The following is a 17,953-nucleotide window of genomic DNA, read 5'->3' on the forward strand; positions in this document are numbered from 1 at the left end:
TGCGCAGTACTTGCGGGTCGCTGCTGGCCCACTGCCTGAGATCAAAGCCGCCTTTGATCAGGGAGGCGCGGAGCTTGAGTAGGAGAGCCTCGGCTTCTTCTGGCGTCGAGACGCTTTGTAAACAGTTGTCCACGTAGAAACTATTTGTCACACTTTGTCGGACCTCTTCATCTGCTGCTGGGTCCTCTGCGACGTGTTTTTGTAGTGCAAACGTAGCACAGCATGGGCTGCATGTGGTTCCGAAAGGGAGGACTTCCCATTGATAGATGGCTGGGTGCTCATCTCCGATCCTCTCTCTCCATAGGAACCGCAGCAGGGGCTTGTCCTCCTCCACTAGTCTCACCTGCAGGAACATCCCTTTGATGTCTCCGCTGATAGCCACCTTGTCCTGGCGGAAGCGTAGTAGCACGCCTAGTAGAGAGGGGCCGAGTGTTGGGCCGGCCAAGAGCTCTTTATTCAGATTTTGTGATCCGATCTGGTAGCTGCAGTTAAACACAATACGATCCTTGCCGTTGTGGTGGACCTTGTGGTGCGGCACGTACCATGATTCGGTCGTCTGATCGGCCTCTTTAATGTCAATTTTCTTTATGTGTCCCGCTGTGATTAGCTTGTTAATCTCAGCGCGGTACACAGCCTCTTGAGCGGGGTCTTTGGCTAGGCGCCGCTCTGTGTTCAATAGATACCGCTTCGTCGCCTCTTTTGTGGCGTGAAAGGTGGGCATTCCCTCTCGCCTCAGGAGTGGAGTTGCGTATCTCATCACTCCGTTGACTGTGACTCTCTTTGTCCCTTGCTCGAGGAGGGCTATAGCGTAAATATCTTCCTTAGAACGAATGTCTTTCTTTTCGTCCTTAAAGGGCATTGTCTCTAGTGTCCATAGCCTCTCGACATGCTGCAGGAGTGTGGTGTCTTCTTCTGTCGCTCTGGAGTGGAGGCAGCTAGTGGCTGCTGTTCGGTTAAGAGACTTGGCGAGGGGGCCTTGTAATGTCCATCCTAGGCGGGTCTCGACTGCTGCAGGACAACCTCTGGGTCCTGTATGGACCCGGTCTATCGGGACTATGAGGTCTGCATGGTCGGAGCCTATCAGCAGGGTCGGGGTGGCACCGTCTATGAGCGGGATAGGGAGTTGACGCAGGTGCACATATTTATCCATCAGCTTGGCGATGGGGTAGGTGTACTGCGATAGTCCTATTTCTTGGCTGGTGAAAGCATTAGTAATCCTATACTGTCTCTCTGGCTGCCCGCTTGCTGCGATAGTGAAGGAGACATTCTCGCCCTTTATCGTCTTTAGATCTCTTCTTATTGTCCGAATCGTCATCTGGTTCTCGCTCCCCCGCAGCCCCAGCTGGGCCGCAGCGGACGCGAGGAGAAGGGTCTTCTCTGACCCGTCATCAAGGACGGCGTAAGTGTCCATGACCTTATCTTGGTAACTCAGGGTTACGCGGACCACCTTTAAGAGCACTTGGGCACCGCTGCTGCTAGCGGGGTCAATGTACATAACACTTGCCTTTGTGCTGCTGGATGGTGCAGGCTTTCTTCTGTTACTGTCGTGTAGGACATCTAGGTGGGCTCCGTCACACCGACTACACCTCTTCTTGAGGCGGCACTCGGCTGCCATGTGACTGCGCGCACATCGGTAACAGCGCCTGTTGGACTTTATCCATTGACTCACTTCTTCAGCGGTCATCTTCTTGAACAGGTCACATTGTGACAACCAGTGTTCCTTCTCGCAGTACGGACACACCATCTTCCACTTCTCTTTCATCGAGGGGGTACTGTGGTTCTTGCTGCTCGGTACTGATTCTGATTGGTGCATGACAGTCACCGATCTTCGGCTATCGTTTGCTCTCCTAGGTCCCTCTCTGGCCGCGTAAGCAAAGTGATCTCCGCACGAACGTATCCAGCCGTAGGCTGCTGACTTCTCTCGCCAGGAAGTCGGCTAGGTCTAGGAGGGATGGCTCGGGACCGTTAGGATCACGGTGGTCTCTTTGCCGCCTGAAGCGCTCCTGTCGGGCGGGCGGCAGCTTCTCTAAAATCCTCTCGACGTTCGAGTTTGCGTATAGTTCGTGCATACCCTTTTCTCGTTGCGCCCCCAGCATCCCTACCAGGGATTGTACTTTGATAGACAGGTCGTCTAGTGAGCGATTGTCTGTTGCTGGGGGTAGGCGGTCAATATGTCTTATCTCTTGTATTACGTAATCCCATATACGTCCATATCTTTGGTCTAGTGCTGCTAGAGCCGCTGTGTATGGGGTAGTAGAGGTGGCATAGGCCAGCGCTATGTTGTGCGCTCTGGGCACTTTCAGGTGCTTCAATAGGATAGCATACTTGTGGCGTTCATCAGCTACATCCACCATCATTGTCTCTAAGCACATCCGTAGCTCCGTGTACTGTGCTCGGTTCTCATGGGTGAAGTCTGGAAACGTCGGTGTGCCAATGTATGACGCCGTGGATGGCTGGCACATCGGTGAGCGTTGGAAGAGAGGCCTCCTGGGCGAGTCTCCTCTTACGCCTCTCAGTGGGCTGGTACCGGCAGGGTACCATGGCCCGCTGGTCCAGGTACTATTCCTCGGGACTGGTCGTGCGTCATGCTCACCCGTGAATAGAGTCGGGGGTCTGTAGCGCAGAGCCGCGGGGGTATAGCCTGGGCTGTACTGGACCTCCTGGTCCTGTGGAGTAATGTGCTGCTGTCGGGCTTGACTCTCCTCTTCTCCCTCTTCTTCCTCTGCCAGGTCTTCTAGATCCTGTAGTCGTCTATTTAGCCTCTCCGCGGTGTCCGCCGTTCCTTCCTTGTAGCTGGGTCTCACTGGGACCAGTCGGGGAAGGAGTTCGGAGGGGGGTATAGACTCTCTCTGGTGGTCTGGCTCAGGGTCGCTTAATCGGTTAGGGGAGGGTGCCCTTGACCCGTGTCTTGACGAGGCCCTGGAACCCCTTGTGGAGGGAGGGGGTGTTGCCCTGGTGATCAGCTGCTCCATTAGCTGCGCTTGTAGTCTGTCGCGCTCGGCTTGTAGTCTGTCGCGCTCGGCTTCGCGCTTTTTTTGAATACTTTATTTTGACACAAATCGTATGACAAAAAAAACATTTTAAAAGACAAGACAATAACAGTGTCAATAACGCAGGTCAAAAATGGATAAAACACAATAAAGCCAAGGCTTGTTTCCATTGTGGTCCATACATGGAACATAAAAAGGCACAGAAACACAAATGGACATGTACACTGACAGGACACATTCTAATTTTTTTTTATAAAAACACCTAACCTGACAACTCATACAGTTAACTAATGTTAAAAGAAAATCCGCAAAATCCGCTTGGTGAGATCTGCTTCTCTTTGGGCACCGGCAGCGGCACGCTGGGTGTCGGCCCGGTCTCTTGCCATATTCTCTTCCATCTGAAGGCGTCTCATCTCCAGACGTATGCGCTCTTCGTCGCTCCGTTGCTGCGCTTGGAGTTGTTCGCGCTCGCTAAGCGTCTGTGCTTGGAGTCTATCGCGCTCCGTAGAGGCTGCTATGCTGGCGAGGAACGCCTGTGCCAGCATCTGGTCCGCCTCGCTGGGGGAAGACATTGGTTGAGGTGATCCGCTCCTGGCAGTACTCGTTGGGGATGCGTTCCCCTGCGGGGAGTCCTGGAACTCTATCTCCTCGGCGCTCTCCTCATCTTGTTCCGTGCAGAGTTCCATCTCTGGAGGGTTGTCTTCCTCCCGGAGCTCTTGGGGGACTACTTCTTCGGTCTTGGCGGGGGGTAAAGTCGTGTCAGTTCCCTCCTGGTCCCCACCGTGAGCTTGGTCAGTTACATTAGAACCCACTAGGGCCTCTGTGGTCGGGGTATCCTGGTTGATAGGGTCGGACATAATTTTACTTTCTACTTTTACCGCGTTTACCGTTTGTAGAAGGCTAGGTAGTATACTGGCAGCGTAATCCTCTAAGTACTGAGGTGGCTGCCGTCTACGCTGCGGGCGTTCTACTTTAGGAGGACCGTTTCGTGGAGTGTTCATCATAGGCCATTTCAATATTAATACCACTATATTAATATTACACTAATTACCCTCCGGCTCGAAGGACCAATTGTAACTGAGGGGTACAATTCCCTGACTGTATTGATAAGTATGGTATCATTAAACCACTACCGCTTTATGTACTTTAACTACTGGCCATACAGTACACGATATCTAAATATGATGAACACTTTCCCACAATGAAATCGGTTCCACACAAAGGTAATAATCAAATATTTAATATAGCAAAAGGTACATATCGCTGCTGTCGGGACAAAACCTCATAACTCCAAAAACCCAACTTTTCAGCAGATGAAAAAAACTAACACAGATTTGAGGGTGAATAGAGTTAAGAGATTTAGACAGATGATCGGTTTAATGCTTTCCCATTGTTTAAACTTTGTAAAACCCACACACACATATGGAGGATGATCTACGGAGTTGATTTATATAATAAAAAAAAAATTCAAAAAATGGAGTTATGAGGTTTTGTCCCGACAGCAGCGATATGATATTTACTATTACATTTATGATTTGAATGCACTTGTAAGGCAAATGAGTACTCGTAGGCAAATCAACACTGAATGTCCAATCTCTGGTTACGCAGGAAGCAAGTATACAACCTGGCTCTTAGGGAATTAGATCTATGGTACTCTTAATGATATAGCAGGATATTCTGGAAGGGGTCCTCCCGGTTGTAAGCCGGTAGGGGGGGTAGGAGAGCCGTCGGTAGTAGACCGTCTGGTCAACGATATCTAGGGAGACTTCAAGTACAGAAGACAGTGCAGTAGACTCTTGATCCGCAGATGAATACACCTTGGTTCTCTTGTAGGCTGTAGCTCCACAATGAAGAAGAAGCTAGGCGACCTCAGTCTCTCTGAGCGCCGACTCAACTTGACTCCTCTCGGGGGTAAATCCAACACTCACAGGCGTCGGCGATTATCCGCTCCACAAATCACAGTACCAAAGCAAATATATTCCAGCCGCATAGGGCTCAGCAGTCGTCGGGTAGGTAATCCAGTGTACATGTCCCTCGGTCCTCGTCTAGATCTCCTCGGATGAAGGCGCCATGTGGTCGGCCCAGCCTGGTTAAGACTCTAGATAACACGAGGAAGCGTTGGAGATGCTGGTCACTTTAGAACTCTAACCGCACGATGCACCATACACGATAGACTATTATTACTTAATAGAAATACGTCGCACTCGACGGTACAGTGCCAAACTCTGACAATTCAGCTATTAATTCGCACGAGGTCTCGATGCTATTCTAAGGCCAAACAGGCCATACTACACCCCACGTGGTATTGTGGGTGAGGCTTCACGTTCTGTTACTAAGTTGGGTAGAAGGGTAAAGGACTAAGGGATTTCTACATTTACTTGCGCCATATTTATATGCACGGTGAACAAATAGTGCCACTCTCATTTCGGTAGCCGTATCCCTGAGCGGAGCCGGGGCTAGTCCGGACATGTCTCGTCGGTACCTTTGAACTTGACGCCAGGGGCTGGTCCCCAGGCGCCTGGTCCTTTTGTCCAATAAGAGAATGAACTATTATGGGCTATAGTAGGCTAAAGGGATATTCCGTGTATATGTACAAGGAATATACAAGGGATATCAAACGATATACAAATACTATTCAATATATATCAATAAATAAATATATATATTCGGTTTAATCTGATCCTTCGTAACAGTAGTAGTAGTAGTAGTAGTAGTAATAGTAATAGTAATAGTAATAGTAGTAGTAGTAGTAGTAGTAGTAGTAGTAGCAGTAGCAGTAGTAGTAGTAGTAGTAGTAGTAGTAGTAGTAGTAGTAGTAATAGTAATAGTAGTAGTAGTAGTAGTAGTAGTAGTAGTAGTAGTAGTAGTAGTAGTAGTAGTAGTAGTAGTAGTAGTAGTAGTAGCAGCAGCAGCAGCAGCAGAGTCCATTCTCTTCGGTTCAAATAACAAACTCAGCAAGACCGACGGCTTCTCAGTTACAGTGGGTGACAATATTGTCACAAGGAAAGATGAAATTACCTACCTGGGTTCCATCCTAGAGGCTAATCTCTCCTGTGACAAAATGGCATCCAATGTAATAAAAAAAGTCAACCAACGAACTCGATTCTTGTACCGGATCTCCTCTCTGGTAAACAAGAATACCCTGAAGACTCTGGCAGGAGCACTCATTCAGGGGTACTACGACTATGCTTGCACCTCATGGTACCAAAGCACCTCAAAGGCGCTAAAAACAAAATTACAAACATCTCAAAACAAACTGGTCAGACTACTGCTTGACCTTACTCCTAGAACCCACCTCACCCCTGCCCACTTTGACAACCTAGGATGGCTTAGAGTAGATGACAGAGTACAGCAACTTGCAATGGGCCTGGTCTACAAGATACACTACACGACCAAGGTACCCATGTACATGGCAAAATACTTCCCAAAGGTCAGTGAATACCACGATCACAACACCAGAGGGAGCTCCACAAATCATGTTAAACCCAGATTCGGCTCAAATAAGGGACTAAACACGTTTCGCAATTATGCCACATCAATGTGGAACGCCCTACCCAAAGCTGTAAAGGAATGTGGATCACTACCCACTTTCAAAACCTCTCTCAAGAGACACCTACGGGAGACTGCAATGCAACACTGGCCCCTGTAAATATCCTAACCCAACCCCCTCCAATGTACAGTCATTTACCTAGTATGGTCTTGTCAATAGTCCAATGTACAATTTTGTTTGTTTGTACAGAGTCCCCCCCCCCCCCCCCCTCAATGTACAGTTTTGCTTGTTTATACAATGTGCCCCCCCCCCCCCCACCCACCTCCAATGTAAATTACCCAGTATGGTTGTCAATATCCCAGTGTACCCAACCCCCCCCACCCAACCTCCTCCAATGTACAGTTTTTACGTCCCCCCCCCCCCCACCCACCTCCAATGTAAATTACCCAGTATGGTTGTCAATATCCCAGTGTACCCAACCCCCCCCACCCAACCTCCTCCAATGTACAGTTTTTACGTCAAATGTATATACTCCCTTTTCTTGACTCCTTCTGTATCACAAACAGTACTGTATTTGCAAATCTGGTATGTCATAAATGTATAGATGTAGCAGTACTGACTATCTGTATGTCATGTATGTCATATATGTCCTGATGAATTGAAAATGGGGGACCCTGGTGTAAACAAGACGAAAGTCTTTCTCTGGTCTGCATCCCCTTAACAATTGTGTGTATTGAGCTGTACTGTATTGTACCCATTCTGCAATCTGTTAATAAAGTTTTCAATCAATCAATCAATCAATCAATCAAAGCAGTAGTAGTAGTAGTAGTAGTAGTAGTAGTAGTAGTAGTAATAGTAATAGTAATAGTAGTAGTAGTAGTAGTAGTAGCAGTAGTAGTAGTAGTAGTAGTAGTAGTAGTAGTAGTAGTAGTAGTAATAGTAATAGTAATAGTAGTAGTAGTAGTAATAGTAGTAGTAGTAGTAGTAGTAGTAGTAGTAGTAGTAGTAGTAGTAGTAATAGTAATTGTTACAAAGGATCAGATTAAACCGAATATATATATTTATTTATTGATATATATTGCATAGTATTTGTATATCGTTTGATATCCCCTGTATATTCCTTGTACATATACACAGAATATCCCTTTAGCCCAGACCATAATATTCCATTCTCCTATTGGACAGCGGTCCACCGGCGCCAGGGACCGGCCTCCGGAGTCAGGTTCAAAGTCACCGTCAAGACGTGTCTGGACATGCCCGGCCTTGCCCAGGGATACGCGACAGAAATGAGATTGGCACTAGTTTGTTCACCGTGCGTATAAATACGGCGCAGGTGAATATAGAAGCCCCTTAGCCCCTTCATGAGTTACCAATAAGTTGAAGCCTCACCCACGATACAACGTGCGGTGAAGTATGGCCTGTTTGGCCCCAGAATAGAGCATTGAGACCGCGTGCGAATTAATAACTGAATTGTCAGAGTTTGGCGCTATACCGTCGAGTGCGACATATTTCTATTAAGTCATTAATAGTCTATTTGTGTATAGTGTATCGTGCGGTTAAAGTTCTACAGTGACCAGCATCTCCAACGCTTCCTCGTATTAGCTAGAGTTCTTATCCAGGCTGGGCCGACCACATGGCGCTTTCACCCGAGGAGACCTAGACGAGAACCGTATGGACATGTACACTGGATTAATCTACCCGACGACTACATAGCCCTTTGCGGCTGGAATATATTTGCTTTGGTCCTGTGATTTATGGAGCGGATAATCGCCGACGCCTGCACGTGTTGGATTTACCCCGCGAGGAGTCAAGTCGAGTCGGCGCCTCAGAGAGCCTGAGGCCGACTAGCTTTCTTCACTGTGGAGCTACAGTCTACAGGAGAACCAAGCTGTATTCGTCTGTGGATCAAGAGGCTATTGCACCGGCTTCTGTACCTGAAGTCTCCTTAGTCATCGTTGACCAGACGTCCTACTACCGACAGATCTTCTACCCCTGCTGGCTTACAACCAGGGGGAACCCCTTCCAGTATCTCCCGCTATATTACTAGTGTACCATAGATATAATTCCCTAAGATTCAGGTTGTATAATTACCTCCTGCGTAACCAGAGAATGGACATTCATTATTGATTTGCCTACGCATATTCCTTTGCCTTACAAGTGCATTCAAAGAATAATGTAAAGTATCCTATGTACCTTTTGCTCCATTAAATACTTGATTATACCTTTGTTTGGAACCGATTTCATTGTGGGAAGTGTTCATCATATTCACATATCGTGTACTGTATGGCCAGTAATTAAAGTACATAAAGCGGTAGTGGTTTAATGATACCATACTTATCAATACAGTCAGGGAATTGTACCCCTCAGTTACAATTGGTCCTTCGAGCCGGAGGGTAACTAGTGTAATATTAATATAGCGGTATTAATATTGACATGGCCTATGATGAACACTCCACAAAACGGTTCTCCTAAAGTAGATCGCCCGCAGCGTAGACGGCAGACACCTCAGTACTTAGAGGATTACGTTGCCAATATACTACCTAGCCTTCTACAGACGGTAAACGCGGAAAAAGTAGATAGTAAAATTATGTCCGACCCTATCGCCCAGGCTACCCCGCCAATAGAGGCCCTAGTGGGTTCTAACGTAACTGACCACGGTAGGGACCAGGAGGGACCTGACACGACTTTACCCCCCGCCAAGACCGAAGAAGTAGTCCCCGGAGAGCTCCAGGATAAAGACAGCTCTCCAGGGATGGAACTTTACCCGCTACAAGAAGAAGAGACCCCGGAGATGGATCTCCAGGACTCGCCACGGGAGAACATATCTCCAACGAGTACTGCCAGGAGCGGATCACCTCAACCAGCGTCTTCCCCCAGCGGGGCGGACAAGATGCTGGCACAGGCATTCCTCGCCAGCCTAGCAGCCTCTACAGAGCGCGATCGACTCCAAGCACAGATGCTTAGCGAGCGCGAACATTCTTCCATGGAAAGAGAACGCCTTCAAGCGCAGCAACGGAGCGACGAAGATCGTATACGTCTAGAGATTAGCCGCCTTCAGACGGAAGAGAATATGGTAAGAGACCGGGCCGAAGCAGAGCGCGCCGCCGCCGAAGCAGAGCGCGCCGCCGCCGAAGCAGAGCGCGCCGCCGCCGAAGCCCAGCGCGCCGCTGCCGGTGCCCAAAGAGAAGCAGAGCGCGCCGCCGCCGAAGCCCAGCGCGCCGCTGCCGGTGCCCAAAGAGAAGCGGAGCGCGACCTCGCTCTCACCAAGCGCGAAGCCGAGCGCGACCGATTACAAGCGCAGATAATGGAGCAGCTGATCGCCAGGGCGACACCCCCTCCCTCCGCACGGGGTTCCAGGGCCTCGTCAAGACACGGGTCAAGGGCACCCTCCCCTACCCGATCAAGCGACCCTGAGCCCGACCACCAGAGAGAGCCTATACCCCCCTCCGAACTCCTTCCCCGACCGGTCCACGCGAGGACCAGCTACAAGGAAGAAACGGTCTACACCGCGGAGAGGCTAAATAGACGACTACAGGATCTAGAGGACCTGCCAGAGCAAGAAGAAGAGGGAGAGGAGGAGAGTCAAGCCCGACAGCAGCACAGAACTCCACAGGACCAGGAGGTCCAGTACAGCCCAGGCTCTACCCCCGCGGCTCTGCGCTACAGACCCCCGACTCAATTCACGGGTGAGCTTGACGCACGACCAGCCCCGAGGAATAGCACCTGGATACGCGGGCCATGGTACCCAGCAGGTACCAGCCCACCAAGAGGCGTAAGAGGAGACTCGCCTAGGAGGCCTCTCTTCCAACGCTCACCGATGTGCCAGCCATCCATGGCATCATACATTGGCACACCGACGTTTCCGGACTTCACCCACGAGAACAGAGCACAGTACACGGAGCTACGAATGTGCTTAGAGACAATGATGTCCGATGTAGCTGACGAACCGTACAAGTATGCTATCCTACTGAAGCACCTCAAGGTGCCCCGAGCGCACAATATAGCGCTGGCCTATGCCACCTCTACTACCCCATACACAGCGGCTCTAGCAGCACTCGACCAAAGATATGGACGCATATGGGATTACGTAATACAAGAGATAAGGCATATTGACCGCCTACCCCCAGCCACAGACAATCGCTCACTAGATGACCTGTCTATCAAGGTACAATCCCTGGTAGGGATGCTGGGGGCGCAAAGAGAAAAGGGTATGCACGAACTGTACGCGAACTCTAATGTCGAGAGGATTTTAGAGAAGCTTCCGCCCGCCCGACAAGAGCGCTTCAGGCGGCAAAGAGACCACCGTGATCCTAACGGTCCCGAGCCATCCCTCCTAGACCTAGCCGACTTCCTGGCGAGAGAAGTCAACAGCCTACGGTTGGATACGTTCATGCGGAGCACCCCAAGCTCCAGAGAGGGACCTAGGAGAGCAAACGATGGCCGAAGATTGGTGACCGTCATGCACCAATCAGAATCAGTACCGAGCAGCAAGAACCACAGTACCCCCTTGATGAAAGAGAAGTGGAAGATGGTGTGCCCGTACTGCGAGAAAGAACACTGGTTGTCACAATGTGACACGTTCAAGAAGATGACCGCCGACGAGGTGGGTCAATGGATAAAGTCCAACCGACGCTGTTACCGATGTGCGCGCAGTCACATGGCAGCCGACTGCTGCTTAAAGAAGAGGTGTAGTCGGTGTGACGGAGCCCACCTAGATGTCCTACACGACAGTAACAGAAGAAAGCCTGCACCCTCAAGCAGCACAAAGGCAAGTGTTATGTACATTGACCCCGCCAGCAGCGGGGGCGCCCGAGTGCTTTTAAAGGTGGTCCGCGTAACACTGAGTTACCAAGACAAGGTCATGGACACTTACGCCGTCCTTGACGACGGGTCAGAGAAGACCCTTCTCCTCGCGTCCGCTGCGGCCCAGCTGGGGCTGCGGGGGAGCGAAAACCAGATGACGATTCGGACAATAAGAAGAGATCTAAAGACGATAAAGGGCGAGAATGTCTCCTTCACTATCGCAGCAAGCGGGCAGCCAGAGAGACGGTATAGGATTACTAATGCTTTCACCAGCCAAGAAATAGGACTGTCGCAGTACACCTACCCCATCGCCAAGCTGATGGATAAATATGTGCACCTGCGTCAACTACCTATCCCGCTCATAGACGGTGCCACCCCGACCCTGCTGATAGGCTCCGACCATGCAGACCTCATAGTCCCAATAGACCGGGTCCACACAGGGCCCAGAGGCTGTCCTGCAGCAGTCGAGACCCGCCTAGGATGGACATTACAAGGCCCCCTCGCTAAGTCTCTTAACCGAACAGCAGCCACTAGCTGCCCCCACTCCAGAGTGACAGAAGAAGACACCACCCTCCTACAGCATGTCGAGAGGCTATGGACACTAGAGACAATGCCCTTTAAGAACGAAAAGAAAGACATTCGTTCCAAGGAAGACATTTACGCCATAGCACTCCTCAAGCAAGGGACAAAGAGAGTCAAAGTCAACGGAGTGATGAGATACGCAACTCCACTCTTGAGGCGAGAGGGTATGCCCACCTTCCACGCCCCAAAAGAAGCGACGGAGCGGTATCTATTGAACACAGAGCGGCGTCTAGCCAGAGACCCCGCTCAAGAGACTGTGTACCGCGCTGAGATTAACAAGCTAATCACAGCGGGACACATAAAGAAAATTGACATTAAAGAGGCCGATCAGACGACCGAATCATGGTACGTGCCGCACCACAAAGTCCACCACAACGGCAAGGATCGTATTGTGTTCAACTGCAGCTACCAGATTGGATCACAAAATCTGAATAAAGAGCTCTTGCCCGGCCCAACACTCGGCCCCTCTCTACTAGGCGTGTTACTACGTTTCCGCCAGGACAAGGTGGCCATCAGCGGCGACATCAAAGGGATGTTCCTGCAGGTGAGACTAGTGGAGGAGGACAAGCCCCTGCTGCGGTTCCTATGGAGAGAGAGGATCGGGGATGAGCAACCAGCCATCTATCAATGGGAAGTCCTCCCTTTCGGAACCACATGCAGCCCATGCTGTGCTACGTTTGCACTGCAAAAACACGTCGCAGAGGACCCAGCAGCTGATGAAGAGGTCCGACAAAGTGTAGGAAATAGTTTCTACGTGGACAACTGTCTGCAAAGCGTCTCGACGCCAGAAGAAGCCGAGGCCCTTCTACTCAAGCTCCGCGCCTCCCTGATCAAAGGCGGCTTTGATCTCAGGCAGTGGGCCAGCAGCGACCCGCAAGTATTGCGCAGCCTCTCCCCCGAGGACAAGGCAGCAAGCAGCGAGACCTGGATGGCGACCATCCCAGGAGAAGCCCAAGAAATGACATTAGGACTAGTCTGGCGCTTCAAAACAGACTCACTCCATTATAAACACACACCCCTGACCAAGGAGCAGGGAAGGTCGACTGCACTACCGACCACCAGACGGAGTGTATACAGAACACTCGCCAGACAATATGACCCGTTGGGATGTATTCTACCTTACACCACCAGGGCAAAGATGATTGTAAGAGCGTTATGGGACAAGGACCAGGGCTGGGACGACCCCATACCCAAACACCTTGCATCCACATGGAGAGAGTGGGAGACGGAACTCAGCTCACTCCCAGGTGTAAACATACGCCGCAGCTACTTCCCACCCACAGTGAGGCCGGAGACGTGCCAGATGGACCTACACGTCTTCAGCGACGCCTCCGAAGTAGCCTACGGTTCGGTGGCCTACTTGCGTGCCCGAGAGGAGGGAGGAGAAATACATACTGCTTTCATCCTGGCCCGCTCAAGAATAGCCCCACGAAAGCAACAATCTATCCCGCGTCTAGAGCTCTGCGCAGCCCTAGCAGGAGCGCAACTCGCCACGTTAATCCAACGTGAACTCACCATTCCGGTGCAAAGAACAATCTTGTGGTCAGACTCCACGACAGTACTCACATGGATCCGGTCTGATTTGTGCAGATACAAGGTCTTCGTGGGAGTCAGAGTCACAGAGATTCAAGATTTAACAGAAGTAGCAAGCTGGAGGTATGTGGACACAAAACACAACCCAGCTGACGTCATCACCCGGGGAATGTCCCTGGATGACCTCACCCGTCACAACCTATACAGTGACGGGCCAGAGTTCCTCAAGCTCCCGGAAGAAGAGTGGCCTACACCCACCCCACGGGAAGCGAGTAAAGAGGAGGCAGAAAACAAGAAATCTATGTTCTGTGGATTGAACACACTCGTCTCCACAGACCCGGACATAGACGATTGCCTCACCCTAGAGAGTGCGCAGCTAAAGACATTCCTGTGGCACCACCCAGAGGTTCAGCTCACTACTGACATTACTGCAGCTGACTATGAAGAAGCGGAACTTCTTCTACTACAACGAGCCCAGAGAGACTCGTTCCCCGATGAGCTAGACTGTCTACAGGGAGCAAAGCCCGTCCCATCAGACAGCAGACTGCTCCACCTAGCCCCCGAGAGCGACGCCCATGGTCTCATCAGAGTGGGTGGTCATCTGCGGAGAGCTCCAGACTTACCGGATGACGTCAAGTACCCGATAGTCTTAAACAGCCGACACAAGGTCACAGAGCTGATCATAAAGAAATACGACGAGGATGTGCATCACGCCGGGGCAGAGAGAGTCTTCGCGGAGATCAGACGTCGTTATTGGATACTGCAAGGGAGAGAAGCAGTGCGGCGCTTCCAGCGAACCTGTCTAGACTGTCGTAAGTGGCGAGCACAGCCCAGTATACCCCGGATGGCTGACCTACCTCCCTGTCGCCTCCGACTCGGCGACAAGCCCTTTCACTCCACCGGTATGGACTGTTTCGGCCCGCTGTATATAAAGAAAGGAAGAGGAACCGAGAAGCGGTGGGGTATTGTATTCAAATGCATGACCACCCGAGCGATGCATATAGAACTCCTTCCAACCATGAGCACAGACTCATTCCTTATGGCCTTCCGAAGATTCACATCGCGGAAAGGTAAACCGTCTATATTGTTGTCTGATCATGGGACAAACTTCAAAGGCGGAGAAAGAGAGCTGAGAGAGAGCTTCCAAGCTATGGGCCCAGAACTTAAGACCCACCTCGCTCCATACCAGATTGACTTCCAGTTTAATCCCCCGAACGCACCTCACTTCGGTGGAACTTGGGAACGAGAAGTACGTTCTATAAAGACAGCCCTGTACGCCGTGCTTGGGGCCCAGACCGTGGCGGAAGAAGTCCTAATGACAGTCCTCACGGAGATCGAGGGAATATTGAACTCAAAGCCCCTCGGTTACGTCTCAAGTGATGTAGCAGATGTCGACCCAGTCACCCCCAACACACTCTTGATTGTCCTACTCCACTACCTACCGTCTCTACAGACCCGCCAGAAATGGGTGAAAGAGAGAGACAATTTGACAGAAGGAACAGTCGTCATGATTATCGACCAGTCACTACCCCGAGCTATGTGGCCGGCTGGCCGCGTAAGCAGAGTGATCACCGGTGCCGACGGAAAGGTCCGAGCAGCCGAAGTGCTCGTCCAAGGGCGGATCTACACCCGACCCGTGGCGAGGCTAATAGAACTGCCAAGGCTCCCCGATACCATCGATGACGACCATGACCCCATGACTTTGTAAACTGACAGACCCCTCACAACAGACATTGAGTAGTGGACAGTGCGGTTAATCTGTCTCTGCTTAGCTAATTAGGTGGGACTAATTAGGGGGCGGCTGTTACAAAGGATCAGATTAAACCGAATATATATATTTATTTATTGATATATATTGCATAGTATTTGTATATCGTTTGATATCCCCTGTATATTCCTTGTACATATACACGGAATATCCCTTTAGCCCAGACCATAATATTCCATTCTCCTATTGGACAGCGGTCCACCGGCGCCAGGGACCGGCCTCCGGAGTCAGGTTCAAAGTCACCGTCAAGACGTGTCTGGACATGCCCGGCCTTGCCCAGGGATACGCGACAGAAATGAGATTGGCACTAGTTTGTTCACCGTGCGTATAAATACGGCGCAGGTGAATATAGAAGCCCCTTAGCCCCTTCATGAGTTACCAATAAGTTGAAGCCTCACCCACGATACAACGTGCGGTGAAGTATGGCCTGTTTGGCCCCAGAATAGAGCATTGAGACCGCGTGCGAATTAATAACTGAATTGTCAGAGTTTGGCGCTATACCGTCGAGTGCGACATATTTCTATTAAGTCATTAATAGTCTATTTGTGTATAGTGTATCGTGCGGTTAAAGTTCTACAGTGACCAGCATCTCCAACGCTTCCTCGTATTAGCTAGAGTTCTTATCCAGGCTGGGCCGACCACATGGCGCTTTCACCCGAGGAGACCTAGACGAGAACCGTATGGACATGTACACTGGATTAATCTACCCGACGACTACATAGCCCTTTGCGGCTGGAATATATTTGCTTTGGTCCTGTGATTTATGGAGCGGATAATCGCCGACGCCTGCACGTGTTGGATTTACCCCGCGAGGAGTCAAGTCGAGTCGGCGCCTCAGAGAGCCTGAGGCCGACTAGCTTTCTTCACTGTGGAGCTACAGTCTACAGGAGAACCAAGCTGTATTCGTCTGTGGATCAAGAGGCTATTGCACCGGCTTCTGTACCTGAAGTCTCCTTAGTCATCGTTGACCAGACGTCCTACTACCGACAGATCTTCTACCCCTGCTGGCTTACAACCAGGGGGAACCCCTTCCAGTATCTCCCGCTATATTACTAGTGTACCATAGATATAATTCCCTAAGATTCAGGTTGTATAATTACCTCCTGCGTAACCAGAGAATGGACATTCATTATTGATTTGCCTACGCATATTCCTTTGCCTTACAAGTGCATTCAAAGAATAATGTAAAGTATCCTATGTACCTTTTGCTCCATTAAATACTTGATTATACCTTTGTTTGGAACCGATTTCATTGTGGAAAGTGTTCATCATATTCACATATCGTGTACTGTATGGCCAGTAATTAAAGTACATAAAGCGGTAGTGGTTTAATGATACCATACTTATCAATACAGTCAGGGAATTGTACCCCTCAGTTACAGTAATAGTAATAGTAGTAGTAGTAGTAATAGTAGTAGTAGTAGTAGTAGTAGTAGTAGTAGTAGTAGTAGTAGTAGTAGTAGTAGTAGTAGTAGTAGTAGTAGTAGTAGTAGTAGTAGTAGTTTTATTCAGTCATCACACACAATACAATAATGCACAATCATTCCAGACTGTCAACAGCCTGAAAAGGTACAGACTGAAGCATAATGTGTATATATTCATGTCCTATATTCTTATCAAATTAAGCCTCCAAATCAAAAACAAGAAAATAACGGAATAAAAATTACTCAAATAACCTTCAAAAATCAGCATTGTTCCACAAGTTAACCCCAACAATAGAAATACATCTCTTTTCAATCCCTTTCTTAGCTTTTTGAACAGTAAACTTACAAACGTCTCTCAAATCATATTTTCTTTCCTGTATTGAAAAAAACCCTTGGCATGCAGTCCGGGAGTAACTTTGCTTTAGCTCTGTACATTATTTGCATTATTTTATAATTGCACATCCAGCAACATAATAACAATGGTAATTATGCTACTCATAATAAAGAAGCAATATGACAGTGCAGTCCCAAAAGGAAGTAACTACTGACACTCGTTTGATTTCCCCCTTCAAAATATTGCATAAATAATATTATATCTATTGTTCCCTCCATCTTTTTGAGTTTTGCTTTTGCAGTCTGCCTTAGAAATACAACCAGAAGATGAGTTGAAAAGGATAAAACACTTCATGTTTGTGCTGCTGTTTTGTCACTACAGTGTCCATGGAAACGACGATGAAAGCATCCATGAAAGTGTAGCATCCTGAATATTCTGCTATTTATTCAGAAGTGCTGACTTAACCTGTTACTTCCCCTGTGTGCACAAAGACGTGATAAACAGTGTTCCTCTTTGATATCTCGCCCGGACTAATGATGCGAGGTGCTCTTCTTCCTCCGGCTTCGATATGGACCATTAACGTGACATTGAATCATCTTTCTTCCTGCCTTGAGTGTCCCATAGTGGGACCAGTTTGCGGTCGCCAGCAGGGGGCGGTGGTGGCAGGCGGAGCGAAGGAGAAAGGAGCAGCGAGTGAGAAGCTAGTTACCTGGAGGGCGGAACAGGAGGAAGTCCTCTTCGACAGTGAACTCGAACATGAACGGACGTGTGCTCTCGAAGAGCCCTGTTGAAGAGCAACGGGAGATAACAAGTACTTTGCTATAACACGGGTTATCCTAGAAGTACAAGCGATAGAGAAGTGTGTGAATAAGCGAAACGGAAAGAAGAACCAACTTCAGTAAATAACGTGTTATCGGTATATTGTTGAAGCGGTATATTAGCTTGCTGCTAACGGCTATAGTGACTCTGAGTACACCACAAGGCGAGCGTAGCTGAAGACAGGTGGTGCCTATAGTACGTTGCGTTAGC

Source organism: Notolepis coatsorum (assembly GCF_963971535.1).
Source record: "Notolepis coatsorum genome assembly, chromosome: 16".
Classification (NCBI taxonomy): Eukaryota; Metazoa; Chordata; class Actinopteri; order Aulopiformes; family Paralepididae; genus Notolepis; species Notolepis coatsorum.